Consider the following 25582-nt stretch of genomic DNA (forward strand, 5'->3'; position numbering starts at 1 on the left):
AGTGAGAACACGATTGTTGGTGATGTATGAAAAAGTGTGTGTAGGAATGGGACATATTTGTATGGAAGATTGAGAGTCTGTGTATATGTACTTGCAGCACAGGGTTTACTTTTCCCATATGTGGCACCATTACATGGATAATACATACAGATACTCATTTATCAGAAAATGGGATAAATTGAAAGTGATAAATAAAATATTCAGACAGGTCCATAACTTGAAGTTTTTTCTTGCACTTTACATTTTTCTTACTTCGACATATGGCGAGGCCTGGGCAGAGTTCATGGAGTTACGTTTTGTGGAATTCCGCTGAGTGGCCAAAAAACTCGGCAAACTCTGTATATCTCTGCAAACGGGCTGAGTTGTGCTCGGCCTACCATTTGAGCTGGTTGATGCAAGTAGCACGCTCCGTGTTGCTAGACAAGTGTGACTGCCACCAAGTGGTCACCTCCCACGTGCTGCCATCTTATTTATCCTAGTCTGTGCATGGTGCTGAGCCTACTTTTCAATCTAATTCTTACTTCATCCTACTTATCCTCCCATGTTTTACATTTAGTTAATTAGTGTGTGTATTTGTGTTGGTGTATTTCACATTATGGCTTTTTTGTTACTTTCTTTGACTTTTTGACCTTTTTTTGTTTTCACCTAGATACTGAATTTCTTCCTCCCTATTCCTTCACTTTCCTCCTGTTTTTTTTAATACCCACCCAGTGCCATGGCAGAGTGTGGGAGATACGGCGCCAGTGCAGGGGGTGCAAAGAACCATACACCTCACAGGCGCTGCCAGGGGGTGCAGCCTTTCATCATTTTCAGCCAGAAGGAGGTGGCTGCACAGTTTTTATTTGTTTAGTGCCACCTTCCCTCCATGCAGGCAGCAAGCAGCAGGCCCGGGAGTGGGTACAGCCTGTGAAAGCATCAGCTGCTGTGCGGGAGGGAGGGTTGTTGCACTCACAGACAAACTGGGATTCAGCACACCTAGCAGCAGCTGGTGCACCACTGGGCTGGCATCCTCGACCTCAGAGCAGAACCTGCTCAACCTGCTGAGCATCCAGGTTGTGGGGCTTGCTGAGTACTAGTAATTACTACTAATTTTGTTGTGTCCCAAAATGCTATTTTGTTTTTAAATAGCATGCTGCTCACATTCAGTGGCAAGTGAAGTTCACATAACATTACAAATATTATGTGATGCAATTTGAGTGTGCCAGGTGCTCGGTGCTACCTAGTTCTGCTCGTTGCTGTAGACGCTTGCTTGGACTGATTATTTAAAAGGTCTTGCTGACTCCTCTGTCACTAAGATAGAGGTACTGTGGTAGTAGTAGTAATATAATATCAGTGAGTTAGCATTATCTGTGTCTTTCTTTTTATGTTGCAGCTACAGTCCCAAGCAGTCTCCCAGTGATGTGTAGTATGCATCTATGCATTGAAAAGGGAAACTGATTGAGCTGACCCATCAAAGTGGGTTGCAATTTGCAAAGTATTTTCAAATTTAGTTTAGGAAATTTGGAATAGAGCTTAGGTACGGGTTTAGAAATTAAAAATAGGTCAACTGGATAATATACGCGATCTGATTTTGAAAAATACAATGTCAATTTAATACTGCACTTTCCTTTGGCTGTCAAAATATTTTCTATGAAATTAACTGTACCACTAATCTATTTTTGTTACTCTTTTTATTTCTTACATCACCACCCAAGGGCAAAAAGAGGGCATTAGAGGGTGGGCCCGAAAAGGGTGCCACCCCCATGATGCAGGGGGTGGAAGTACTGCCACCATCCCCAGCACCGCAGCTGATGGCTCTGCTAGCCCCAATAAGTTCTTGTTAATATTATTTACATCTTTTTTACCTCTCCCCATTAGAATAATTTTTCTTCCTTTCTGTAATACTGTGACATTTTTTCAAATGCTCTTTGTTTCTATATAATGTTTATTCTTGTTCCTTCTCACAGCATTATTTTTTTCCTATATTTCTTCTTTCTGTAGCTGATGCACTCCTGTCTGCACTATTCTTTACCTTAAGCTTTTTTCTGCTTCGTTATTAAGCTTTCTCTCTCCCCTTACTTACATACCCTGTGGACTGATACTGTAAGACTAAGACAATAGATTAGATAGTTGTCTACAGTGAAGATTGCAGAGTTTACAGGCCCAAGCAAGCTATTCTACTCTTGATTGTTGAGAAGGCTTTCTATTTCTTTCTCATGCCCAAATGACAAGAAAGTGGCCATGATTATGGTGACCCCTCCAAAGTTGTGTTCTATTGTATGTATTATTCAGTATCCCAGCAGTTTTGATTACAGTGCAGTATGACAGGAAAGTTGTATGAGGATGGTCCGCTGAGTTGCCAACCATAACCACAAGTCCTTCGTTGACTAATTCATTCTACCCCTTCATTGTGCTTCAAAGGACTCCCAGTCATCATTATATCCTTGTCTGCTCCCTTTTCTATCATAGTCAACCAACAAAATGCCCAAAGTGATAGAGAAGTTACTGCAAACTGAACTGTAGTGTGGTTGTATGTTATTAATAAAATAAAAAGGGGGGAGGTGTTTCTGGCATCTAAAATGCCTAATTTTTTTCTAGCCATACAGACCTCTTGTGTCTGGACCAGCACTAGTGTGCCAGATGACACAGAAGCAGCTGAAGGAGGAGTTTCTGCGGTGGCAGGGACAGGCAATGGTAAGTTACATTGCTTGATTATTGACAATTATTAGGATACCCAGTGTATTTGTGAAGTGAGGCAGATGCCACCAAACACCATCCGTGACCTCCCTGCCCATGGCCCTTTGCAAGCCATGGCCCATGACCCCATCTAACTGCAGCATGGTTCAATTCGGCACTGCAGTGTTGGCTGTGCAGTGTGTGTCTGCTTCTGTTAATGTGGATTTACATAGCTTTCAATGGATTGAAAACTGAAATGAAAACAAGGTGTCTTTCCCTTCCCTCTAAGTGCCCACTCAGTCACCTCCTAGTACCATACTCTTTTATTAGTTTCTAATTTCTGCCCCAGTGTACTGAAAACATTGCAAAAAACATTTTTGGCACATGTTACAGGAAAAGTGGTTCATAATACGGCTTCCATGATGGACTTCCGCCAAGTAAAATTTTTCTCTTTTGACATTCATCAGCTTTCCATTTCAACCTCACTGACTGACTAAGCCCAAGCTTAGCCACATCATTGTTGCCCCCCACCCACTATTCTATAGAAAAATCTCTACAGTATCTACCCAGCCTTTTCCCTGTACCATACCCTGCTGCATGAGCCTAAGGGCTCAATAATGAGTTTGGCGGATTTGAACACCTGTCCGCCTAACCCCCAACAAGGTAGTTGCCAAGGTGCTGGCTACCTTTGCACTGGCCCCATTAAGACTTTCCCCCTGGACTGACCTGAAAAAAACAAGGTTTCCCCCAGTCAGCCCTGCAGGAAAGTGGCTGCAGCACTGTTGCCTGCTTGTAATCGAGCTGGCTGCAATACTGACGCCCATAAGGGGTACCAGCACCCTCCTAATGAGCACTGTCTGCACGACAGACAGTGCATATTACGAGGGTGTTGAGCATTATATATGATGTGTGTGACATATTGTTGGAAATGGCCTTTCTGCAGGGTCAATCCCAAATGTTTTGCCTTCCTCCTTCTCCTTTTCTGACCTCATTTGTGCTGGCTTTAGGACTCTGCACACTTTACCACTGCTAATCAGTGCTAAAGTGCATGTGCACTCTCCTTAAAACATGGTGACATTGGCTCATACCCAATTGGCTTCTTTAATTTACTTGTAAATCCCTAGTCAAGTGCACTACATGTGCCCATGGCCTATAAATTAAATGCTACTAGTGGGCTGCAGCACTGGATGTGCCAGCCACATACGTAGCCCCCTAACCATGTCCCAGGCCTGCCATTGTAGGGCCTGTGTGTGCAGTTTTACTGTCACTTCGACGTGGCATTTAAAAGTAATTGCCAAGACTTAATCTCCCCTTTCCCTACATATCAGTCACCTCTAAGGTAGGCCCTAGGTAACCCATTGGTAGTGGAAAACTCCTAAATTTGTTTTACACTGCTGTGAGGTCTGCTCCTTTCATAGGCTAACAGTAGGCCTACCCTCATATACTGTTTGAGTGATAGCTTCTGATCTGAAAGGAGTAACCAGGTCATATTTAGTGTGGCCAGAATGGTGATACAAAATCCTGCTGACTGGTGAAGTTGGATTTAATAGAAAGTAGGCATTTCACTACACTTAAATCCTTCGGTGCTCACAATCCACGTCTGGCTAGGTTTAGTTGACAGCTCCCTTGTGCATTCACTCAAACAACCCACAACACAGGATGCTCAGTCACACTTGCCTAAATCCGCATATTGAATGGATCTTCCTGGGCTGGGATGGTGGAGGGCCTGACACTTACATATCAAAGGACAGTAGCCTGCCCTCACACAAAGGACTGCCACACCCCCTACTGGGACCCTGGCAGACAGGATGGAACTGAAAGGGGAGCATGTGCACTTCTATGCCACTCTTTGAAGTCTCCCCCACTTCAAAGGCACATTTGGGTATCTAAGCAGGGTCACTGACCCTACCAACTCAGACACTTCTGAGGTAGACACTTCTACTTCACAGACACTTCCTGGAAAAGAAACCCTGAACCAGAACCTGCAACCTGCCAAGAAGAACTGCCTGGCAGCCCAAAGGACCCACTTGGACGGCTTTTCTGAGAAGGCCTGCTGCCTTGCTGTTGCCCTGCTGCCTTGCTTCTCTCTGGTTGTGCTGAGAAGTGCTCTCCAAGGGCTTGAGTAGTCTTTGCCTCCTGTTCCCTGAAGTCTCAGGACCAAAAAGACTTAGGGGGTCATTCCAACCTTGGCGGGCGGCTACCGCCGCCCGCCAGGCGGAAACCGCCATGCGGCCGCCAATGCGGCCGCACTCACGCGGCCCCCATTCCGACATTCCCGCTGGGCCGGCAGGCGCAAACCAAGTTTGCGCCCGCCGGCCCAGCGGGAATGAGGCCGCAACACAGGAGCCTGCTCCTAATGGAGTCGGCGGTGTTGCGGCCGTGCGACGGGTGCAGTTGCACCCGTCGCGCTTTTCACTGTCTGCTATGCAGACAGTGAAAAGCTGGCCGGGGCCCTGTTAAGGGGCCCCTGCACTGCCCATGCCAGTGGCATGGGCAGTTCAGGGGCCCCCAGGGGCCCCAGGACACCCCTTACCGCCAGCCTCTTCCTGGCGGTGCAAACCGCCAGAAACAGGCTGGCGGTAAGGGGGTCATAATCCCCAGGGCAGCGCTGCTTGCAGCGCTGCCCTGGCGGATTATCCCCGCCGGGGCATAAACGGCGTGAAACCGCCGTCCCCGGCGGTGCGACCGCGGCGGTACCGCCGCGGTCAGAATATGAAAAAAAGCACCGCCATCCTGTTGGCGGTGCTTTGGTCATTTTTTCCCCGGCGTCCCCCGTAATTCCTACAAAATAACTCCTTGCACAGCAAGAACAGACTCACAGCCTGCAAGAAATGATGCACAGCCTGAATCGCGGTGAGAAAATCACTGCACGCCGAACGAGGACGAAGCAGCCTGACTTCGCAAAAAGAAGATCGATGCAGTGCCAGCGTTGCAACCGGAAATTCGACCACAGCCCACTGGATCGAAGCAAAACCGAGCTAGAACAATGCAGCCTGACTTCCTGAGAGGAATCGATGCAGCGTCTGCCGTGTGGCATAAATTTCCACACTTCGCCCACAGGATCGACACAGCCCCTGTGACTTCGTCCTGCACGGCCAGGATTTCAACGCATCATCCCCGGGGCGTCCGAAAACCCCGCAACCCGAAGAGGAGCCCAGTCTACGCGCCGGAAATCAACGCAAAGCCTGCCCTAAGTGAAAACTCAATAACGCATCGTCTGTGTGCGCCAGAAAAATCAATGCACACCTCTCTGTTTTTCACGCATCTCCTCCTCTGCGGTCCCTTGAGGAGAATTTGGATGCAAACCAGGTACTTTGTGCTTGCAGGAGACACTTGTTTCTTTTTAAAAGACTAAAGACACTTTGTCCCTCATTACGACCTCGGTGGACGGCGTTAAAATGGAGAAATGTACTGCCCACAGGCTGGCTGTACTTTTCCCCATAATATGAAATTGGCGGTTTGGCTTGAGCCACTCCGTCCGCCACAGCGGTAACAGCCGCCGGGCTGGAGACTTTAGTCTCCAGTCAGGCAGCCGTCACTAGCCAACCCGCGGGATTATGACCCCACCTACCGCCATGGTTTTCGCGGCTTCCTTACCGCCACGAAAACCATGGCGGTAGGCACTATCAGTGACAGGTAATTCCTTCCCTGTCACTGATAGGGGTCTTCCCCGCCCCCCTTCCCCTCCCCAGGTCTCCTCCCCTTCCACTCCAGACCCACTCCCCCAACAAACACGCACCTTCACGCACCATCGTACACACTCATACACACTCATACCCACATGGACACACATACATACACCCACACTGACATACATACAAGCACACACGCATTCACACAACACAACATACAGGCAATCACACATCGATACATGCACACACATACAACACGCAACACACACCCGCATTCACGCACACACAAACATTCACACACACACCCACACACACACACAACACCCCCCACCCCCTCCCCTGTCAGAGCACCCACTTACCTGATTTCAGGGGGTCCTCCGGCAGGAGACAGGAAGGGGTGCTGCTGCCAGCAGCAGCGTCCGCCAGCAGAACACTGCCAGGCTATATCATGTGTCATGATACGGTCTGCAGCGGTCTACTGGTGTGGCCACAGGCCACAGGAACAACAGGCCGCCAGCACCCCACCCCTTGCAGAAGGAGAACCACCCCGCAACCGGTCCCTGAGATCCAGACAGAAGCCAGAGAACATTTCCAAGACCCCTGCCAGGAAATAAGACTCTCCTGATTGTCACCCTTGTGTCCCACTCTGTCACCTGTCCACCTTGAACTGCCATCCTCCCCTTCCTATGCCCCCTTGGACCATGCACCTGTGATACAAATAGACCTGAACTTTTACCTGGACTCTCCTCCACCACCCCGCCCAGCCTATAGCAATACCCCATCCACTTATCTGCACATAAATAAACACCCTTGTAAAAAATAAAAGTATTTAGTCTGTCAATTGATTGAACTATGTATTTGTTTAACAATCTGTAGACATTGCAATTCAACTGTACAGTAATGTATACATAGGTATGACCTGTAGTTTGCTGCGGTCAATAGACCAGAGTGAGGCACATATATCTGTAAATAGACATGTCAAAGGGTACAGTAGGTGGCCATAGTAGTGAGAATATCAGCCTGCCAGTGACAATTTCCAATACAAAACTGCAATGGAAGGTGAAGTTACAGTGTCTTACCTGTGTGTCACTGGAAGTACTGTCGTGTGATTGATGTTCTATTGTCCACATCCTCATCCTCTATCTCCTCTTTGTCATTGTCAACAGGCTCCACCGCTGCCACATACCCATCTCCAGCCTCATCCTCCTGCAGAAAAGGCACCTGGCGACGTAAGGCAAGGTTGTGCAACATACACCATGCCACGATGATCTGGCACACCTTCTTGGGTGAGTAGCACAAGGAACCACCTTTTAGATTGAGGCACCAAAACCTGGCCTTCAGGAGGCCAAAGGTTCGCTCTATAATTCTTCTTGTTCGCCCATGTGCCTCATTGTAACGTTCCTCTGCCCTTGTCCTGGGATTTCTCACTGGGGTCAGTAGCCATGAGAGGTTTGGGTAACCAGAGTCACCTGCAAATACGGAGGCATACCTGTTAGCCAGACACTAACCCTTAGGGCCAACCCCACACCCACATACCAACATCCACTGAGTGGGAACTATGGGCTCACCTATTAGCCACACCCGGTGCCTCTGGAGTTGAGCCATCACATATGGGATGCTGCTATTCCTCTGGATATAGGCATCATGCACAGAGCCAGGATACTTTGCATTGACATGGGAGATGTACTGGTCCGCCAGGCACACTATATGAACATTCCGCGAGTGAAAGCTCTTTCGATTTCTGAACACCTGTTCATTTCTCCGGGGGGGGACAAAGGCAATATGTGTACCATCTATTGCCCCAATTATGTTGGGGATATGTCCCATTGCATAGAAATCAGCTTTCACTGTGGCCAAATCCTCCACCTGGGGAAAAACGATGTAGCTGCGCATGTGTTTCATCAGGGTAGACAACACTCTGGTCAGCACATTTGAGAACATTGGCTGTGACATTCCTGCTGCCAAGCCCACTGTCACTTGGAAGGAGCCAGTTGCCAAGAAATGGAGCACAGATAGGACTTGCATGAGAGGGGGATCCCAGTGGGGTGACAGATAGCTGAGATCAGGTCTGGCTCCAATTGGGCACACAGCTCTTCGATTGTGGCCCTGTAGGTGAGGATAATGTGCCTGTCCTCCATTGTTGCCAAGTCCACCAGGGGCCTGTACACGGGGAATGCCTCCATCTCCTATTCATCTGCAGCGGTTGTAATCTAGGGGGCAAAAGGATGAGCATCTGGTCAGTTTTCAACATTTTCTAAATGTACAGTGCATTGCATGTTGTTACAGAAACAGTATGTTGATGTTTAGCCCCAAAATGTGCCTATGTGTGCTGTGACGCAGTTAGGTGCCATGGCCTGCCCCCCCCCTGAAATGTGAAATGGCTCCCTCCTGTCCTGTGTGGATGGACAGTTGGAAATGAGGTAATGTCGCTGACATTGTGCGCCGTTGCAGGAGGCAGTCGAGTACTGCTGTGCAACTCCTCATTGGTTAACATTGGGCCCTATGGGTTACAGTAGCCAATGGTGATGTAGGCCGGGGTGATGGTACGCACCGCCAAAGACATCACCCCCATTTTCTATATTTTCACTCACTTGCTACCTGACCTTCAACAGGAGACAACCTACATCACAAGTGCTGCTGAGACCTGTGTCTGGAACCGACCATGGCTCGTGTCACTGGGGAAAGGGCCCGTGCCTTCACAGCTGCGGACTAGTGGATGGGGTCCTACCCCAGTACCGAATGCTGTATGGGCCTCCAGACCAACAGGTGAGTACGCTGTGAGCATGATGCATGGGTCATGAATGCATGGGGTGCTGTATGTGAGGGCCTCGTGTAAGGGGGGGTGGTGGTTGAGGGGTCCTGGGCAGCGTGCTGCATGTACAGTGGGCAATGTCTGTGCGTAAGGGGGTGGGAGGGTTATGGTGCGCCATGAGTGTAAGAGGCTGGACGGGATGACTGATACCTTTTTCTATGTTAATTTCTCTGCAGGTCAGCGCTCATTTGAAAAAGGGTATGTGGCGTGCCATCACCAAGAACGTGCGGACCCTGGGGGTCTAAGGCAGGCGGAGCACCCACTGTCGCAAACGGTGAGAGGACCTGAGACGCTGGGTAAGGAAGATGGTGGAGTCCCAGCTGGGGATGGCCTCCCAACGAGGAAAGGGTACCCGTTGAACTCTGACCCCCCTGATGTTCCGCATATTGGCGGTGGCCTATCCGGAGCTGGATGGGCGCTTGAGGCCATCACAGCAGCCACATGGGGTGAGTACATTTCCCAATATACTACTTGTGCGTGATGGGGTGGTCAACGGGTGGGGATGTGCGCTTGTTGGTGTCCCTAGGCCAGGCCAGACATTGCAGGGTAGGTTTCATATTGGGCAGGGCCTGATGAACTCAACCTCCAAACAAGCTAGTGGGCATCCACTACTGGGCAGGGCTCTGTGGGTCTCAGGTATGCTGTAACTGGCGTTAGGAATTACTGTCCATGGCCTGGTGACTAGCATTGTGAATGGTAGTGCATTGCCTAGTGCGTATGGCTTTCCCCTGTGTGTCGTGTACGCCAACGGTGGTTTTGTTGCTGCCATTGACCAAGTGTATCCTCTGTCACTTCCCCCATTTTTGTTTTGTCATGCTGTCCTTCTGTGCATTAGCATCATCTGGCAGAGGAGCAGAGGCACCAGCGACTGAGGGAGCTGCATCCCACAGGACAAATCCACCGACAGTGAGGGAACCAGTGGGACAGAGGGCGAGGGGAGCACCACGGAAGAGACTGGAGGGGACAGTTCTGACAGTGATATCTCCTCCGATGGAAGCTCTCTAGTGGTGGCGGACAGCTCTGTGGCCACCCCAACTACAGGTACAGCCGCCACCCCCGTACCAGCACCGCCCTCCCAGCAGCTCCTCATCGAGTTTCCCGTGCCCGCTCACCCAGGAGGGTGGGCATCTCCTTCACCCCAGGCACTTCAGGCCCTGCCCCAGTTAGCCCTGCTGCCCTGAGTGAGGAGGCTATTGACCTCCTGCAATCCATCTCTGTTGGGCAGTCAACCATAGTGAATGCCATCCAGGGCCTGGCAGTGCATTTGCAACATACAAATGCATTCCTGGAGGGCATTCACTCTGGCGTGGCAGCCCAACAGAGATCATTCCAAGCTCTGGCCTCCTCCCTGATGGCAGCCATGGTTCTTGTCTCTAGCCTCCCCCTCCAACTTCCTCTGCCCAGTCCCATGCCCCTGAACCCCAACCTATCCCAAGCACACATTCGGACCTGCATGCACCCAAGACAACACACAGGAGTGGCTCAGGCAAACACAAGCACCACACATCATCCCACAGGCACTCATACAAACACCATCCAGATGCTGACATAACATCCACTGCCTCCACTGTGCCCCCTTCTCCTCCTCATCCACCTCCCTCCCAGTAGCATCTCCACTCACACCTGCATGCACCACATGCACACCCCCTGCCTCCATCACCATAACACCTATCAGTACACGCCCCTCACTGGCAGTCACCACCTCCACATCCATGCACACGTCCCCTGTGTCCTCTCCCACTGTGTCTGTGTCCCCTCCTCCCAAAGTACACAAACTCAAGCACTCAGACACCCAACAGCCATCCACCTTACAACAGCATCCAGCCCATGCACCTGCACCCAAACACAGCAGACAGACACCTCCTACAACCACTCCCTCTTCCTCACTCCCAAACCTTTGCCCTCATCCCGCCCCAGTGTCCCTAAGAAGCTTTTCCTTTCGGCCGTTGACCTCTTCCCTACCCCTCCCCCCGTCCTTCACGTCGGGCCAGGGTGGGCAGAACCCAGGCCAGCTCCTCAGCCACCCAGTTCACGGCCACTGTAGTTTCAACAGCTACTGCAGGTGTGAGAGGCTCCAAGGAGACACCCATCAGCACTGGCAGTGAGCCTGCATCAGCGGCCAAGGGGGAGGGCAAGGTGACACAGCCACACGGCAAAGGCAAGGGCAAGGAGGTACCACCACACAGCAAGGGCAAGGAGTAACCACCAGATGGCAAGGAGGCACCACCACACGGCAAGGGCAGGGAGGCACCACCAGATGACAAGGAGGCACCACCAGATGGCAATGAGGCACCACCACACGGCAAGGAGGCACCACCACATGGCAAGGGCAAGGAGGCACCACCACACGGCAAGGGCAAGGGCAAAGGGCCTGCCCCTGCAGACAGGAGGGACTGGAGGCCTGGTGCTGTGACAGAATCTGAGCCCACAAAACCAACCATGGCGCTTCTTCCGTCTGAGGCTTCAGGGGAAGGGCAGGAGCCTCCCCCCCCACTGGCAGCACCTACATCAGCACCGCCATTAGCACCACCACCTGCACCGCCATCAGCACCCCACCTGCACTGCCACCAGCACCACTGCCAGCAGCAGCAGCCCCAGTGGGCAGCCGTCCCAGGCTGCAGGTGACAGGCAGGAGCCTCCCCCCACCACTGCTAGCACTGCCAGCAGCCCCAGTGGGCAGCCATCCCAGGCTCCAGGGGATGGGCAGGAGCCTCCCCCCACCACTGCTAGCACCGCCAGCAGGCCCAGTGGGCAGCAGTCCAAGGCTGCAGGGGAAGAGCTGGAGCATCCCCCCACCACTGCCAGCACCGACACCAGCCCCTTCACTGCCACCACTGAGCAACCGTCACCACCGGCGGGCAGTGTGCCGTCCTGCCTCCATGGACTGTAGTGCGTCCTGGCCTCTGCAAATCCTGTGGGTGTGACACCCAGGTGAGAGACTGTGACCTTGCACTCCCAAAGATCTGCATCACAGGGTACAATGCCCCCTTCAGAACCAGTGGAAGAAGGCATCCACTCACCACATCCTTGCCAGGATGAATCACGCAGGGCACAAGGCCCCCTCCTGAACCAGTGGAAGAAGGCATCCACTCACCGCATCCTTGCCAGGATGAAGCACGCAGGGAACAATGCCCTCTCCAGAACCAGTGGAAGAAGGCATCAACTCACCGCATCCTTCCCAGGATGAAGCACACAGGGGACAAGGCCCCCTCCAGAACCAGTGGAAAAAGGCTTCCACTCACCGCATCCTTGCCAGGATGAAACACACAAGGCACAATGCCCCCTCCAGAACCAGTGGAAGAAGGCATCTACTCACTGCATCCTTGCCAGGATAAAGCACACAGGGTACAAGGTCCTCTCCAGAACCAGTGGAAAAAGGCATCCACTCACCGCATCCTTGCCAGGATGAAGCACACAGGGCACAATGCCCCCTTAAGAACAAGTGGAAGAAGGCATCCACTCACCTCATCCTTGCCAGGATGAAGCACACAGGGCACAAGGCCCCCTCCAGAACCAGTGGAAGAATGCATCCACTCACCACATCCTTGCCAGGATGAAGCACACAGGGCACAATGCCCCCTCCAGAACCAGTGGAAGAAGGCATCCACTCACCGTATCCTTGCCAGGATGAAGCTCACAGGGCACAAGGTCCTCTCCAGAACCAGTGGAAGAAGGCCTCCACTCACCGCATCCTTGCCAGGATGAAGAACACAGGGCACAATGCCCCCTCCAGAACCAGTGGACAAACCACCCATTAGAGAGACTGTGGCTTTGTACTCCCCAGGACCAAGCAGTGGGCAAACAACCCACTAAAGAGACTGTGGCTTTGCACTCCCCAGGACTAAGCAGTGGGCAAACCACCCACTAGAGAGACTGTGGCCTTGCACTTCCCAGGACAAGGACAGAGCATGTTGCCCCCTCCAGGACCAGTGGCGTTGTACCATCTTCCGGCTGAGGTGCCCCCCATTCCCCATCCCCCTGAGGTTCCTGTGTATTTTCACCCTCATGCCCCAGCAGTGTTCTCTCCGTGTTGATGCAGGAGTCAAGTGGGCCTTGGCCTATGTGATGTGGCCCTGTGGCCCACAGACATTATGGACTGGGCAGTGTCCCTCCATTTGTATATCTGTAAATACTGTTTTGAATTTAGAGGACGTTTTTCTGGATTTCTATCTTATTACAATCACTTTAATCAATTCCTTTTGTCCTTGCATTATCATCATCAACACATCACTTTATTCGGTTAATTTAAACCATCAAAGCATAAATCACACAATACAAGGATACAATTTAAAATCATAGATATCTGGCATTCCAAAAATACATAAGAGAATAAAACATAAATACTAAAATCAAAGAGGAATTCCTCTTCACACAGTGCATAACTACCTAGCCCTTATTCCTCAGGATAGCCAAAATATCATTCAACAAGCTAATACTCTAATCATAGACCTCATAATGATCAAGAAGAATTTTTTAACTGGCAGATTCGTGTATGCCATGCAGCCGCAAGGAACTTGCTAACTGCACAGAACAGGGTGCAGGATGTGTCCCTCATCATTATCCTTAAAGCATCTATACAGCATCTGATCCCCATATTCTTACAAACTGGACGTAGCCACCTCTGACGAGCAATCCTATATGCTGGGCATATGAACATGAAATGCACAATGGTTTCCGGGCAAATACTACAACTCGGGCATAGATCAGTACTCAGAGCAGAATCCCGCCAATTGCCAAAAGATTTAAGGGGTAGGCATCCATATCTGAACTGAATATACAAACTCTTGCTTAATGGATCAGTAATAAGATCCATAAACAGTTCAAAACGTGGATGCCACTTAGTGTCAAGAAATTGAGAAGTCAATCTGCCATGAGACAAGTAAAGTAAGTAATTTCCCCTGACATACGCCCAGTAAGCTGTTTTTAGATGATTCTTCTGCTCTTTCCTTAAATTATGAGGATGGCTCCAGTAATTACTCAGACCCAGAGTGCAAAACCATTTAGATATGTGTTTAAACCAAGGGATAGTAAGCACATTAGGTCTCTCTAAGATATCTTGGATGGATTCCTTATATATGAGTAGCTCAGGAGTAGACCAAACACGTACCCAGAAAAGCAGCGGTCTTAGAGCAATAATGTCTGAGATACGTGCAAGTCCAAGGTCCCAAAACATTGGTAACAAAGGAGTATTACGTGGACACGCCAAGAGTGATCTTACAAAGTTGTTTTCACCTATTGAAAGTTTACCAGCATTTGAGTATCCCCAGATTTCTGCCCCATAGGCCACAGCACTCTGGGCCTTTGCCCGATAAATTTTTTGTGCTGGGGTAACTACTCTCTCGATGGTCGACTTGTGGAAGCGCAAAATTGCCCCAGATCTATGTGCCAGAAGGGCTAAGCTTTTATTAATCTGGGCCTCTCACTGCATGTCCTTACTAATTCTGACCCCCAGGTAATCAATGGAGCAAACCTTGCTCAACGGAGTCCCTTTATAAAGGATGGTATATCCTTTAGAGGGACCACGTCCCATGGTCATGATTTTAGTTTTGGTATGATTAAGCTCCAGCCCAAAGTCGTCACAAAACGAGCTAAACCGATCCATTAAGACCTGTAGGCCCATCGGTGTTCGGGAGATCAAGAGAGAATCATCGGTGAATAGCAGAATTGGGATTTTTGTATTATTCAGAGAGGGCGCATCATTTTGGCAATTGCTAATAACTTGCACTACCTCGTTGATAAACAAGATGAAAAGAGACGGAGCAAGAACGCAACCCTGTCGTACCCCTCTCCTGATCTCTGTTCTGTCAGTGAGTTCCCCTTGGTTACCCCATCTTACTTGAGCGTAAGTATTCTCGTGCAGTCTTTGGATTAGGTGCACTAGATTCTCTGGGGTACCAATTTTCCTCAGAACCCCCCACAGTTTCTCTCTAGGCACAAGATCAAAAGCAGATCTCAGGTCTACAAAGGCCACATATAATTTCTGTCTGGCTAAAGTGATGTACTTCCAGAATAATAGTGACAACCTAAAGACTTGGTCCATAGTATTAGTTTTTGAACGAAATCCAGCCTGTAAGGAAGATAATATCTGATTATTCAAAACCCATTCCGTGAGTCTGGCCAAGATTTGTTTTGCAAAGATCTTTGGAAGAATATCAATAAGGCTAATAGGTCGATAGTTCGCAGGCAGACCTACATCGCCTTTCTTGAAAACAGGGATTATTTCTGCACCATGCCAAGAATCAGGAATGGGACCACCTGCTGCTATGGCATTGGACAATAAATTGATATACCATGCCCATATAGTGAGCTCAGATTTAAACAGATCCCCAGGTATCATATCGGGGTCAGGAGCTTTAGCTGGCCTCAGAGAATTAATAGCATCAGTAGTTTCAGCTATAGAAAAAACAATGCTCTCAACAGTGCTGTTTGTAGAAACTACATCATCAACATGTCTGATAACCTTAGGGTCGTGCAATGCAGGATAGGCATAAATTTCAGAAAAATGGGTCACCCATCTATCGGGTTGAATATAAGAGCCAATGGAGTCATTTCCCCCTTTCGATCTGCAGGCCAGTAATCTCCAAAAAGAACCATCATCCTTATTTTTCACTGCAACCAATAACCTCTGCCAGATTCCGTCTTCCCAGCTTTTTTTTGCATGCTTCAGGACCTTAGCATATTTAGATCTAGCATCCAAAATGTCTTTTTGAATGAGGTTTTTTACTGCTTCTTTTAAGTTAGATCTTGCTAGAGCGCAATCCTTGTTATACCACTCATTAGAAGGGATGAAATCTGATGACCGCTTTAGGCGGGTTTCTTTATAAAAAATACCTCGTATGGTGTCCACCAATTCTGTATGAATTGTCAGTATAGGTATAGTAGCAACCTCTTGTTCCCCAAAAACCGAAAGGAGATTTAGAAATGATAAATAGATATCCCTAATCTGATATGGATTTGCTGCCACATTTTGCCAGCTAACACAGGTTTGTCTGAGATTCAATCGAGGGATTGGAACATTAGTAATCTCTTCGTGTCTTGTTTTAAAAAAAGCTTGGTTAGTTAACACAAGGCACAAGGGATTATGATCACTGTCATGGCGAGAAATGATTTCCATATCTAGTGTACTTGACCAAAGCCTGATATCCACCAGAATGTAATCGATAGTGCTAAAGGAAAGCCCTCGCTTAAATGTAGGAGCACGATTTAGATCAGATCTAGTGCGACCGTTGCATTCTCTCAAACCATATCTTAAACAAAGTGAAGCCAACTGCATAGATACACACGAAGCAGGAGATGTAACCATTTCCTTGGTTTGAGGGATGCCCCATAGTTCATCTTCCTCACTAGTTAGGGTACTAATAGAGTCATCAGGTACAAAGGAACAGTTAAAATCACCTGCAATCATCAAAAAACCTGAAGGATCTAAAGACTCTACAAACTCTAACAGATGTGTAAATATCTCAGATTCAGTAGTACGTGGAACAGACCTCACATATGCATTTAATACAGTTAACCTAAAGCCAGGACAAAATGTGAGCTGTGTACCCAACAAATCACGAGAGTTAAATTCAATCACAGAATGTTTGCAATCTAGCCTATTATTCAATGAGATCACAAGGCCTCCTGTACATCTACCAAATCCTCTAGTGGCCGGTTGAGCAGGAGAAAAATACGACGTGAAACCCTCTAGATGGTATGGTTCCACGGCCCAAGTTTCCTGAAATAAGCAAACATCGTAGTTGCTGACAAAGCCCAACCATTCTGGATCATCTAGCTTTGATTCTATTCCCGCAATGTTCCAAGACATGACATTAAGTTTTGGTAGTGAAATCACCAGTTGAGATCTTGTTTGGGATACAGTCATTAAACCCCCTTTATGTTCTTCCTGACATTCTCCATTGGTTGTAGTTGACGTTTTTACATAAGAAGCAGGTAGTCAATCCAAATCGGAAAGTGTAGGAGAATGATTCTCAGCCTTAGAAGCTAAATGAATAATTGGTAGAATAGCGACTCTATCTGCCTGATTCCCAGTTGAGTGGCAGCCCCTGTGCAACATGTCTCCAGGAGGATGCCTGCAAAGTCTGAGGACCGACTTCCTACCAGAACTTAAAGAACTGGTACGTACATCAAAGGAAATGAGGTTGTTGGCAATACTACTGTCGTAGAAGAGAATAGATATAAAATCAAAATCCGACCCCTGTTGGTTATGTCTACAAACTTCTTGTATATCAGCCCGGATGACAGAAAGACAGTTCCTTTGTGTACGTATCCAAAAGATTACTTTATTAGTGAGAGAATCCTTGGATTCAAAGTTACCCTGTGGCAACCTAGATACCCCAGTTAGATATAAGCAATTACCATCCCTCCTTCGTCCAAATGATCCTTCCAAATCAAGCAAATGTATAGGTCTCACGAAATCAGAGGAGGAAGCTCGAGGGGGACTTGCCTGGAGGCCTGCTCTAAGAAATCTCCCATGGACTTTGTTCGAAACTGTAGGACAAGCAATACCTAAATCCCGCCGCCCAACATATTTATGAGCACCAGGTTTAAAGGATCGCTCCTTAGTAATGTTAATGGACTGGCGAGATAGCCGGTCATTTGATCCCCCCTCCCGGTAACAAATAGGGATGGAGGCCATTTTGCCATTACAATTGGATAAACTTGGAGCATTGGTGCTTATTCCCGGATCGTATTTGAGAGCAGCCTCATTGGCCGAAATACCCTTGGGATCTCCCCTCTGGTCTCTATGATCCGAGATTTTATTCAAAAGTATTGTCAATAATGACTTAATATCATCCAGTTTGTGGGAGATCATTACCAATTGGGAATCTTATGTACTGCCCACCTCGAAAGCCTGGATCCCCTTTTTGTTCTCATCTGCAATTGGAGTTTGAGGGCATTCCGTACTTATGTTGCTAGGGGAAAGAACCGAAAACCTGTTGGAGCAAGGAATATCAATAATAGACGGTGACATAGAACTAAGGGGTAAGACGTTCTCAATATGCAGGCGTTGTGCTATTTCCACAGATGCTGAAAATGACGGAGACTTGTTTGGAGGAGAGGGGAGTATGTTCTGACATTTAGGAGGGGGATGCAAATCCACCTCAACCTCCTTCCTAGGCATAGATGTTTTTTTCTTGAAGAGGTCAGGAATCTTCTTGGGGGGAGAGGTATCTAGATTGGAGAGAGCAGCAATGGAGGGACTCCTCAGTAATGCCTCAACCTCTTCAAACAAAGAATCAATTGTTTTAAATTGGATTGAGTTTGTGGCGCAACGCCCAACCAAGGACTTATCAGGCCGTTTCCTAGATTTCTTAGCCCCTAGTGGGCGAGCCGGTACATCAGCAGCCTTCCGTTTCCCCATATCATAGGTCTCGGATAAATACACACTATGGAGTATTGGCCCCGAATAACTCCCACTAGTAGTGGTGTACAATAAAGATGGGAAAAACTCGAGCCCAAGAGCTACAGTTTGGCACCCTTCCTTGTAACAAAGCACTGCAAACACTATTGTCAGTGAACATATGGATACGCACTAATCACTTACCGTACCAGCAGCCAAACGCCCGCGGTGAAGGGGCTGCTCTCCCTGCAGTCAGTCAGCCAGAGTGGGACCTGGGGCTTGTTCCCATGGAGTTCTGACAAACGGGAGACTCCAGGCACCGATGTTGATGGCTCTTTCAGTGCGACACCCCTAGTCCTTCCTCTTGAGGTCCAAAAGTAGCAACCTTTGGTCTTAAACACATCCCATCTGTACACTTCTACACGGCCAAGTGCCTGGAGACACCAAATCCATGAGACTTTGGAGTCTTTGAGAATATATCGGGGGGGGCCCTTCCCTGTCTCTTCCTGGCAATGACGGGCAAGGACGGGCCCGCCCTTGGCCCGGGCTTCGCCCGGGCACGTCCCGCGCGCGTCCCGCGATCGGGAGCGCAAAGCAATGTTTAAAGGGCTCCCGGGCTTACAGGGCAGCCCCTCCTCCTCCAGCAGCAACAACCGGCCCAGAAACGCGCGTCCCGCGATCGGGAGCGCAAAGCAATGTTTAAAGGGCTTCTGGGCTTACAGGGCAGCCCCTCCTCCTCCAGCAGCAACAACCGGCCCAGAAACGCGCGTCCCGCGATCGGGAGCGCAAAGCAAGTTTAAAGGGCTCCCGGGCTTACAGGGCAGCCCCTCCTCCTCCAGCAGCAACAACCGGCCCAGAAACGCGCGTGTGTTAGGCAGCAGTACTCACCGTGGTTGTCGTCGCCTGTGTTGGTATTCCTGGTGTAGGAGGAGGTAGACCAGCATGGGGAAGATTTGCAGTTCGGGCTCCATGGCATTGTGGTTGTTCTCTGAGTGTCCTTTGACTTCTGGGATCTGTTTCCGCCGTGCTTTTGATGTCGTTGGTACCTCCCCGGAAAAGGTGGTGGATAAGTGTGTCATAATAGAGTGGGCAGTACATTGTCTTCCGCATGGCTGTTGGCGGTTACCACTGCGGTGCTTGTTGCTACTGCCATTGCGGTCGGTGTGTTGAAGTGGCTGTCTGTGTTGGCGGTTTCCGCCGTGGTCATAATTAAATTTTTTTTACCACTAGCTTTTTGCCGGTATTACTGCCGCTTTATCACCGACCGCCAGGGTTGTAATGAGGGCCAAAGTGTCTGTGTGGTTTACTTTTTTTAGGAAATCCTTTTCAACTAAAAAAACCCTCTTTTTAAAATCTTATATTGTCTCCTTTCAGCCAGTCAGTGCTTTTATGTGAGGCATGTGTTCATAAAATCATTGACCATTGACTTTCCTAATCACATCAAAAATTCCAATGGCCCTAGGGGACCAGCAATGTACTTATACTGTGCCTCTATACATGTTTTGTTTTTAAACTAGTGTTTGCACAGACATTCTTAACAAATGTATCTTTCTTATTTATTTTTCTTGATATAGCTACTCCTTCTGGTCCACCACCAAGCCGGCCAGAGGTAGCTTCCCAGCTCTGGAGGCAGAGGCTGGAGGCCATCAGGGCACAGTACCAGTGGCTGGTGAACGAGGATAGTCAGGCACATGCCTCTGCTACGGGGCCCACTTCTACCAGCCAACCACCTGCACCTCAAGCCTCCACACCACGCCAGTGCTGCAGGCAACTTGGAGTTACCCATCACCAAACCCTGCACGACCATTGCCATTACCCTTTCAGACTGGCTACACCATCTCAGAGTGCTGCGTGACATGGCACACTTGGGCTACAGGATGGCATGCCTCGAGGCCAGGATACATTACCTGCGGACCCTCGCCGAGAATGCCCTCTTCTATTCCTTTTTAATTTTTTTATTTTGGTGCAGTGGAGTTTTGTTTGGGGTGGAGAGAGTGAGAATTTGGGCTGGGTATTTTTTTCTTTTTGGACATTTGGACATTTATTTAGTTTGGAAAATTGGTTGGTTGATGGGGAGAGATGTGGGAGAGGTGTGGACCTACTTTGTGTGCAGAGGGTGGGTTTAGTTTTATCTGTTAGTAAAGGGAAAATCTTTCTAATCTAGTTTATGTCTGAAGAACTTTTTTGTCTTTTAATTCAACTTTGCACTGATGCCTTTTCACGCAGCCTATCGTTTTAATCTACTTCTCAAAGTGTATGCCAGTAAGGAGGGTATGTTGCCAGTTCCTACATTGTCTACAGAAACCTAGACAAACAATTACTTATCTCATCTGCAGAAGAAGTTAGTTAAGTACTAACTAAAGTAGTTCACTGCACCCCATAGTTTTCTTACCTGAATAGATGAAGTGATGACTGGTGGTTGCTCACTCTGTCAATCTTCCAACACCTTACTGGAGGGTTTTTCAAGAAGCCTTATTTATGGTAGTGATAGTGCAGTAACAGAGACAGCATCACAACAAGCAAGGCACCATTCCCACCTAGGAGATTTCCAACTGTAGGATTAATCCAAAGGATTATCCATCACAGACAAATAAATGGAAAGAAAAACTGAGAATTAGTGGGTTTTACATATACATTTATGTTGGTTCATTTTGATCATGGTCAATCTCTCCACATTTTGAGGCAAGAGACTGGTTCTTCTCACTGTAACAACTGCACCAGCAGCACTGACCAAATGTTCAGTAGACACACTGGCTACAGGACAACCCAGATACTTTTTTGCCAGCCTTCTGAGCTCTGGCTATTGGTGTATCTTCCCATACCAATACACCAATGGGTTTTGTTCCACATAGACCCCTTTTGGGTCATCCACATACTCCTGGAACATCTTCTGAATGGTCATTGGTGCTGCCACTTGCTTGACTTCTTTATCCTTTGAATCTGCACTGGACTTAAAACTTGCCACTTGAAGCTAAGCTAATTTAGAGGTTGGGACCAATTCTTCTGTTGCTGCTATTGCCATTGTTCTTGGTGCTGGTGTTGGATGCTATGGGACAAGACTGTCCTTTCTGGAAGTTGGAAGACGGCACCCCAGAACTGCGAAGTGGGACTCCAAATTCCAGCCATTCCTTTTCCAGGTCTCCAGCTTTCACAACAATCCATCTCTTGTATTTTGCAAACATCCCCTTCAGAAATTAGAATAAAAAAGTGCAGATTTTTAGTCGTGTGGCACAGATGTACTCTTTGGAAAAGATGATGCCATTTTGCGGCATTGCATTAAAAGCCAAGCAAAAGATTAAGCTCTCAATCAAGGCATACGCTTCTGGCTTTTCGTTCACATCTGTGACTGTGAACCTTTCATACACCTTCTTTGGCTGGTCTTGTAGCAAATACAACAATGGGATAGCTTGGCCCATCCTACTCTCCTCCTTGCTAACTTCCCCTATGAAAACCTCAAAAGGGAGTAGCAGATTAAGCCCCATTTGTCTGCATCCATGGTCATAGCTTTCCCAATGGCATCCCCTCCATTTGAATGACATAGTCATTGGTCTGTCTGTACTGCTCAAGCATACGTTGCAACATGTAATAGGTTGAGTTTTAACCTGTTACCACTTCATGGATCAGGGTTTTAACTAGTACTCTATTAGCACATAGAATAATCAGCAACTGCTTCTGGGCTTTAAAAGAATGACTGAAATGAGTGCAAATTCTTCTGCAGGTGGTCAGTATGTTGCGGACAATGTCTTCTTTGTTTGAGAAACTCTTGCACAACCAGGTTGGTGCAACGCGCCAAACACAAGACCCTAAAATAGCCACCATCTGCCATGGCCTTGACTGTATTGCTCGAATCCTGTCCACGGAGGACCTGGCTTGGCAGTTCAGGCTGGACTGCAGTGTCAAGACTGCTGTGTATATAGCTGGGTCCGAACTGGGGTGACATGGCAGGCAAAATAGCGATGGATTGAACTCAGATCTGTGACTGGGAGTGAGTGTTTGAAATGTTTCAACACTCCATCCATCATTTTATTTAGTGATATAGCCTTCACTATATTACTGCCATTGTCCAGGGGAACAGCTCCAATACTGAAACCTCTAGGTCGCACCCATTCACACACCTGGCAGTTAAAATTGTTCAAGATGTTTGCAGCTGTATTTGATTTCTCTATGGAGAACATGGTTACTGTTGCATGACACGGAATGTGCTTAAAACTTTCTTCAACGCAAACACTTGTAGAAAGATGATGCCTTACCTCCGAAAAAGAGATCCAGTGTGCAGTGATGCACACGTAATCATTTGCTTGACATCTGGTCCACATGTCTGTCATCAGGTGGATAGTGTGAACAGCACTTTGCTGCAAAGCTTGTCCAACCAATTGCAGCACATCATGATCCAATGTTGGAACAGCAACTCTGGCAAAACAGGTCTGGCTTCGAACCTTCCATTTCAGGCAGATGCCACTATAAATAAAAAAAAAACTCACTCATACTACAAAAGAAAAAGGGAGGTGGTCCTGGGGTAACATTTTTGCCAACTTCCCATTGCCCAAACGTGCCGTTCGGTGGTTGCGGTTGTAGGGCTGCTCCTGCCTAAACATGCCTGTAATGGTAGACTGCATTTTCTTCTTTTCTAGGGCCACTGACACAGGTACCGTTTAACAAGTAGGTGAAGGTACACTCAATGTGTGTTGTGGGGCAGTCCCTGTATGCTGTGGTGTCTCCATCTGACTCTTTCTTGTGCCATTGTGAGGTCCCTGGTGTTGGGTGATTCCGGTGCACTGCTGGGGACAAGGCTGCTTTGTGTGAGGAAGTCACTCTCTTCCTCCTCATGACCTTCCATTGTGATTGGACTTGTAGGTGATGCTACCTGGCTTGCCTCACTTTCACCAGCACAACAATAATTATCAGTTTTTTTAAGGTGCTCCTCCCACAGGACTGCGTGATGTTTTTTCACATGGGCTGTTTAGCCTCCAGTACCATAAGGTGAACAAGGCTTCCCTCAAAGAACCCTCATGTGGCAAATGGAGCATGTTGCAATGTTCTCACTTTTTTAGTGGGCCACTGCCAATTCCTGAAGAAAAACTGGATGTGAGTGGGTGTGCCTGCAGTGCACACTTCTACTGAGGTAGGGATTGGTGCAGGTATTAGCCTGGGTTTTACAAATATGAGAGATGATGGTGCTACCTGTGCCACATCCCTTGGAGCAAGTTTAATAAGAGAAGTAATGTTGGACTCCTCTGTGCCAGCTTCCACAATGACTGTCTCGTTGTCGTCATCCTCCTCCTCATCCCTTCTATAACTCTGAGGCTTTCAGGACCTATTCTTTTCTCTTGCCTCCCCTGGCATCTCCCAGACTCTGCCAAGGTCTACTCCATGCCCCCACCATCATCCTCAGAAGTAGTGCTTGGAGAAGTTGGTTGAGTACCCTTCCTCTTGGAGATCTGGGAGTCAATTATTCTAAAAGAGGACGTTCTTGCTTGGCAGGAAGTTCAACCTCCTGTCCTGCTCTAACTTCAGGAAGATCTACTATTGCTGGCTGTGGCTGCTGTCCACTTTGCTATGTTTCCTGAAAAGACTGGGTACTACTTTACAAAATGGACAAATGTAATTCAACATCACTGCTCGTCAGTGTCACCGTGATTGAAGTGGCTGCCTCACTGACAGATATGGCCTTAGGCTTAGAAGTGGGTGGTGATGTGGATGCAGGAGTGCTGCTCCCAGGTACCTCCCTGGAGGCCAGTGCGGCAGGCACATATCTTCCGAAAAAGGTTGTGGTCATCAAGCCAATGGTAAAAAGCTGCTTCTCTTACTGACCACTTTCTTGGGAGCAATTTTCTTTGGGGCCATCTTAAAGCTCTCAGTTGGCAGTGGCACTAAGGTGCACAACCAGAAGAGATGGGAGGACTGACGTTACTGTACAGGACTTCTGTTTGGCAGTACTGCGGGTGATGTCTCTTCATCTCTTGTGAACCTAAAAGCAAACAAGCAAGAAAAACATTTAGAGAAACATGACATTATAGCAGTTTATAGTAGTACAGAATTAGTGTGGTTGGTTACTTAGGTAATAAATAACAATTTATCCAACCATTTAAAATCAAACCACACCCTCATACCATAGAATTTAATTTCCAATCAGAATAACACAACATACAGAGATATCTCTTTGCTTTATGTGCACCTTATCTAAATGGGACACCTGTTGCAGTCAGGGAGGTAAATGGAATAATCCTTAAAAAATGAAGGTTTAGTGTGTGCCTATGGCAGGCAAAGTGGTCCAAGTGGAAATGGAATAATCATTGAAAAAAACTGAATGATGCTGATGTGTCTCTACTACACCTAGCGTAAGCAGGCTGGGTTTTCAGGAGGAAATTGAATTATATCTAAAACAAATTAATGCTATTGTGCGCCTGTGCACCTATGGTGGATGGATGGATCGAGGCAAACTGCAAAAAAAAGCAAAAATAAATAAATTAATATAAAAAAAATCTAAGATACAAATGTTAACAATTCAATTAAAATATGAAAAATAAAAATTTAACATTAAAATAAAAATAAAATAAAAAATTAAAATAAAACTAAAATCGATCAATAATTGCTGATGTTTGTATGGGAATTTGAGAAACATATTGTGAGGCAAGGAGGTACAAATGAAAAATGCAAAAATATGCGTGTAGTAAAAACACTGGTCATTATAATTAGATTCCTAATATACATATACTTGAACCAAGGGTAGGTCGCTCCCCCTGCCGCTGCAGCTCCTCCAGCTCCTCCAGGTTCCTGAGTTCCTGAGACCCACCTCACAGTAAGTACCCCCCACCTCCCAACCCCTCGCCCTGCCCCGCGCTACTCACCCTCTCTCCTGCTTCTTTTCTTCTTTTCTTCTTCTCTGTTCTTCCTCCTTGCTCCTCGCCTGTAATCTTCTTCTGTACTCTTCTTCTCCCCGTCTTCTCTCTTCTTCTGTGTGCTTCTCTGCCTCTCCTGTCGCCTCTCTTCTTCTTCATCTTCTTCTGAGGTCTTCGGCCTGTCTTCTGCCTTCTGTTCTTCGTATCTTCATCTGTGATCTTCTTCTCTTCTGTGAACTTCCGCTCTTCTGAGTTCTTCTGGACTCCTGTTCTTCGGTTCTCCTGTTCTTCGGTTCTCCTG

The 25582-nt window shown here is 47.9% G+C and overlaps 1 long non-coding RNA gene across 1 annotated transcript in view; it reads left to right on the plus strand.

Moving 5' to 3' along the window:
• The window catches only part of LOC138304082 (uncharacterized), a 54055-nt gene extending 29164 nt beyond the window's left edge, over positions 1-24891 (plus strand). Inside the window, exons 2-3 of the long non-coding RNA XR_011205496.1 lie at positions 2578-2673; positions 20017-24891. This is a non-coding gene — a long non-coding RNA (uncharacterized lncRNA). The remainder of the gene's footprint in view (positions 1-2577; positions 2674-20016) is intronic.
• The last annotated feature ends 691 nt before the right edge of the window (positions 24892-25582 follow it).

This window comes from Pleurodeles waltl, chromosome 7 (genome assembly GCF_031143425.1).
Source record: "Pleurodeles waltl isolate 20211129_DDA chromosome 7, aPleWal1.hap1.20221129, whole genome shotgun sequence".
Classification (NCBI taxonomy): Eukaryota; Metazoa; Chordata; class Amphibia; order Caudata; family Salamandridae; genus Pleurodeles; species Pleurodeles waltl.